Raw genomic sequence first — 5,022 nt, forward strand, 5'->3', positions numbered from 1 at the left:
TGTATAGTCATTTTTATTTGAAGACAAAGTTTGAACAAAATTTCTACTAATTATAAATTTATTTCAAAACAGCTAACATATCATAAATTACTCACCTTTTAAATCTCTTCTGGTAAAATATTTCTAAGTGTGGTGAAACTCTATGGATGTCACTTAGAGCAGGGGTCCCAACTCCTGGTCCGTGGACTGCTCAAGAAGGAGACCCTACATTATGGGTGTCAAACTCAATTTAATTGAGGGCCGCATCAGGGTTGTGCTTGACTTCAGGGGGCCGGGGGAGGGGGCATGGCTGGGGTTGGAGTGCTCCGCCAGGCTCTCTTTTCACTGGCAGAGGGCAGCAGGAGGCCGTCCAGGCCAAAAATGGCCCCGGGGGACCAAGCACAGCCCCCCTGTGCTCTGTTTTTGCTAGCAGAGACACGGCAGGCCGTCACTGTTTCCAGGGTGACCCTTGAGTTTGACACCCCTGCCCTATACCATTTCAGAGAAGTAACTGTCCAGTCAAGTGTCCTTGGACTGTGATCCAGAAGCAGACGATCAGTTCAGACAGTTATTTGGGGCTTGACCATTAGGTGGAAACCTGTTTACCTCATAGTTTAAAATTTTCTGGGAAAGAAAAGTATCCAAAGATTTTAATGTCAAAACTGACTTCATATCAATGGAATCCATTAAGACTAAGTGTCTAACTTAACAGGGCCTGTGAAAGGCTTACTGGAAGAGGACCATGTGGCCTACAGAGCAAAAACTTTTTGCAATTCATTATCCTTGTTAAATTAATAGATGCTGTAATGCAAAGGCATGGGAAAGGCTGAGGAAAGAAAAGAATCGGCAGAGAAAACATACCCGTTCAGAAAGGAAATGTAAACTGCCCTGAAACCTTGTTGCTTCTGAAATATTTAAAGTGCAGTCATAACATCTATACTAACAAGGAAATGTCCCTGGGGTTATTTAAATTTGTTTCTGGTTAAAATACATAGTGGATTAGAGAGGGAAAAATGAAAGATCAGAGGCAAGGATATAAATGCTCTTTTAAACAATTGTAAATAATTATGAAACATAATAAAGTTGGCATAATAACAGAGATCCTGTATTTTTAAATAGCTGTGACACTGGCAGAAATTTTCTAGTTTTTTGGATACCAATGGGAAAATCACTATATCTATTGGACATCAGTGGTGTGTGTGTGTGTGTGCGTGTGCGCGCGCACATTGTCCTACTTGGATTTCTTTCCCCCTTAGTGGGACTTTTGCCCTTTTGCCAGATACATATTCTCATTCTTGCATTATATTACACAGATGTCTCTATGGAGCAGAGGCAGCAATAATCTTTCCCTGATAAGACACATCCAAAACCAAAAACAAGATACAGAAGGATGAAAGAAACAATGTAATCTACAAAATCAATGGTAACCATTGCAACCAATTCTATGTGGGACAAACATCAATTAGAAACCAGGATCCACGAACACCGGCTGGCAGTCAAGTGCCACAATCTCAAATCCTTAATGTCTACACCAGTGGTGGGTTTCAAAATTTTTAGAACCTCTTCTGTAGGTGTGGCCTGCTTTGTGGGAGTGGCTTGCCGACCATGTGACGGGTGGGAGTGGCTTGCTGGCCATGTGACCAGGTGGGAGTGGCTTGCCAGCCATGTGACTGAGTGGACCTAGCCAACATGTAAAATGTGGTGAAACTCACTTAACAATGCTCTTGCTTAGCAACCAAAATGTTGGCTAGAAACTCTGGCATTGAAGTGTGCAAGTCTTAACAGCTGTCAAGTTACAAGGCCCTTGCACCCCTAACCCTTTAGAAAAAAAAAACCGGGGGTGTTCAAACTTGACAGCTTGAAGACTTGTGGACTTCAACTCCCAGAATTCCTCCTCTCACTCTTCATCTGGATGATGTGCGAACAGACGGGCGGGGGGGAGGGAGCTGGAACCGGTTCTAAATGGCACTGTAGATTTGTGGAACCTCTTCTATAGAAGAGGTTAGAACTGGCAGGAACCCACCCCTGATATGCACTGACCCCAAGCAGCACCAGTTTTATTGGAGCAACACAGAAATCATCGGCCACACGACCACCTTCCATGCTCGTGAATTCATCAAAGCCTGGCGCTCCACAAGCAATTTCGTCAACTGACACATTGACCTACAACCAGCCTAGAATTCAACCAGCTCAGAATTCAAATCAACCTCACAGCCAACCAGAGGCAGCATCGACCCTCAACCAACTCATGCAAGCTCTCACAACCATAATCCTCCCAATGACCCTCTCCTGATGTCACTTCCTCATTACAATACCCAACACAAGATTCTCACTGGTGACTCGCACCTGACCCATCAATCACAAGACCCATTACAAGATTCTCACTTGACACACAAACACATGACCTATTACAAGAGCCTCACTTGACAAACCCACATCTAACCCATCACAAGACCCTCACTTGACACACACACACCTGAAGCCCTTATAAACAGAAGGACACGGTCACTGACATCCCCTAAATTCTGCTGAAGATGTTACCTACTCTGGTAAAGAAACATTCGGAAACCAAGCCACAAAGTTGGAGGACAAACCTTCACCCTCATCCTACACCCAAGCAACAGATATTCGCCACTATTGCAGATAAGATGCACTGTTAGCATAGCACTTGTCAAATAAAGCACTTGTTAAGATCTCACTTTTGACAGCCAAGCAAAACTCATCTGTTTGTGTTACTTTTTTTTGAAAGTACTCCTTTTGAAATGAATTATGCATTTAAATATTGGACATCTATATAATAATATAACAAAAGATAATTGTCTGTTTATAGCCATATTTCCTATTCTGAGCTCATGTGAATAAGCTGGGGCTTTAGGCCAGAAACTTTACCCAGAAATTCCAACTTAAATAAATAAATAGTACCTCGAGTTTATCTCCTTCATAGTTCTCTGGTATTTAGTATACTTGATTCGATCTTCCTTCCTGGTCCTCCTCCTTCTTAATAGTTTCTTAGTTTATACTGGTTGAAGTTTGTGTTAAACAAGTTGTTTTGAGGGGCTTGGCATTTAGATTTCTCAACTAGATGTTTCCTTTTACAGACCCTCTTACTATAAAGTTATTATAAGCTAACAAGCTTGGCTGCATTTGTCAGCACTTAAGCAGCTGAACTTACTTTGGCAGCAGCTACAGTTCTTTGCAACACAGATGCTAACATAATAATTCACAGCCTTTGGGTCTGGTTGGTAGCTCAACAGCTCGAGTCCTAACCAAGGACCTAGGAACTGTTAAGGTAACGTCAGAGGATATAAGCTGTTCCAAGTAGGGTGGTTTTTTGTAGAATCAGAATTATTATTATTATTATTATACAATTGTATCACAGCGGCCAGTTGTTTCGCCGGATTTGGCATTGGTTACTAGTCGGGCCCCACCCAGGGGCCTAGGACGTCGTAACGTATTTTCGTAATATGCGTGCAGATCCAAGCAGTGCGGCTTTTTGCATTTGACTGATGGTGATTTTGTCAATTTTTAACTGTTTTAAATGTAATTCCAGTGCTTTTGGAATAGCACCCAGTGTGCCAATTACTACTGGAATTACCACTGCTGGTTTGTGCCATAGTCGTTGAATTTCGATTTTTAAGTCCTGGTATCTTGCGATTTTTTCATGTTCCTTCTCGGCGACCCTGCTATCACCTGGTATTGCGATGTCTATGATTGTGACCTTATTTTTCTCAACCAGTGTGATGTCTGGTGTATCATGCGCCAGTATTTTATCGGTTTGTATACGGAAATCCCACAAGATCTTGACCATCTGATTTTCGGTGAATTTTTCAGGCTGATGTTCCCACCAGTTTGTTGCTGTTTTAATATTATAATTTTTGCACAAATTCCAATGGATCATTTGTGTTACTGAATTGTGCCGCAATTTATAATCAGTCTGTGCGATTTTTTTACAGCAGCTGAGTATGTGATCAACAGTTTCATCAGCTTCTTTGCAAAGTCTGCATTTGGCATCATCAGAGGATTTTTCGATTTTGGCCTTAATGGCATTTGTGCGGATAGCTTGTTCTTGCGCAGCCAGGATTAGTGACTCTGTTTCTTTCTTTAATGTACCTGTTGTTAACCATAACCAAGTTTGTTCACTGTCCACTTTATCTTTTATTTTTTCCAGAAATTGGCCATGCAGTGCTTTGTTCTGCCAACTCTCCATTCTTGATTTTATCACATCTTTTCTGTATTCTTGTTTCGTCTGTTGGGCCTTCAGTAGATTTTTGTTCTTTACTTCGATTAATAGATGTTCTTGACTTTCTTTTAAATAATCAGCCAGTGCATGTTTTTTTTCTTCTTCTTCTTCTTCTTCTTCTTCTTCTTCTTCTTCTTCTTCTTCTTCTTCTTCTTCTTCTTCTTCTTCTTCATCATCATCATCATCATTATTATTATTATTATTATACAATGTTATGCAACAATAGTAATATTGTGATAATGCATTATAAAGGTGGTAACGTTGTTATTCAGTTGCTAAGTCATTTCCGACTCTTTGTGACCTACGGTCATGCCAGACTCCAGGGGCGGGTTGCTGCTGGTTCACAACCCGTGTGCAATGTGCATGCACAGTCACTAAAATTCAAAATGGCAGCGGCCAAGTAGCAGCGAGGGAACCAGTTCAGGGGCATGGCAAGCCTGGGTTGCTGCCAGTTTTGCGATCCAAGCCTGAATTCCGCTACCGGTTCGGCCAAACTGGCAGCAACCCATAGATAGGTAAGTAAGTAGATAGATAGACAGAGAGAGGGATAGAGACAGAGGCAGAGAGACAGAGAGACAGACAGACAGACAGACATAATCCATCTATTTCTCCATCTCTATATAACTAATCCTACCCTTATTTAAACAACCTGTCCAGTATCGGCAGAAAAAGAACTGATCTAAGATCTGGAGATAGAAATGCTAAAATACACTGAGAACTGAGCTTATTGAACTGTGTAATGGCAACTTCACCCTATGTATTGCCTTTATTTATTTGTAATTAGAGAGGAATGGTTTTTTTGT

The 5,022-nt window shown here is 41.4% G+C and overlaps 1 protein-coding gene across 1 annotated transcript in view; it reads right to left on the reverse strand.

Moving 5' to 3' along the window:
- The window catches only part of BIVM (basic, immunoglobulin-like variable motif containing), a 50,446-nt gene extending 47,406 nt beyond the window's left edge, over positions 1–3,040 (reverse strand). The window contains exon 1 of the mRNA XM_087726966.1: positions 2,902–3,040. The gene's annotated coding sequence lies outside the window, so the exon portion shown is untranslated. The remainder of the gene's footprint in view (positions 1–2,901) is intronic.
- Positions 3,041–5,022: the final 1,982 nt, after the last annotated feature.

Source organism: Thamnophis sirtalis, unplaced genomic scaffold, assembly GCF_051295495.1.
Source record: "Thamnophis sirtalis isolate CommonGarterSnake01/CBP01778 unplaced genomic scaffold, rThaSir2_p1.2 scaffold_12, whole genome shotgun sequence".
Lineage (NCBI taxonomy): Eukaryota > Metazoa > Chordata > Lepidosauria > Squamata > Natricidae > Thamnophis > Thamnophis sirtalis.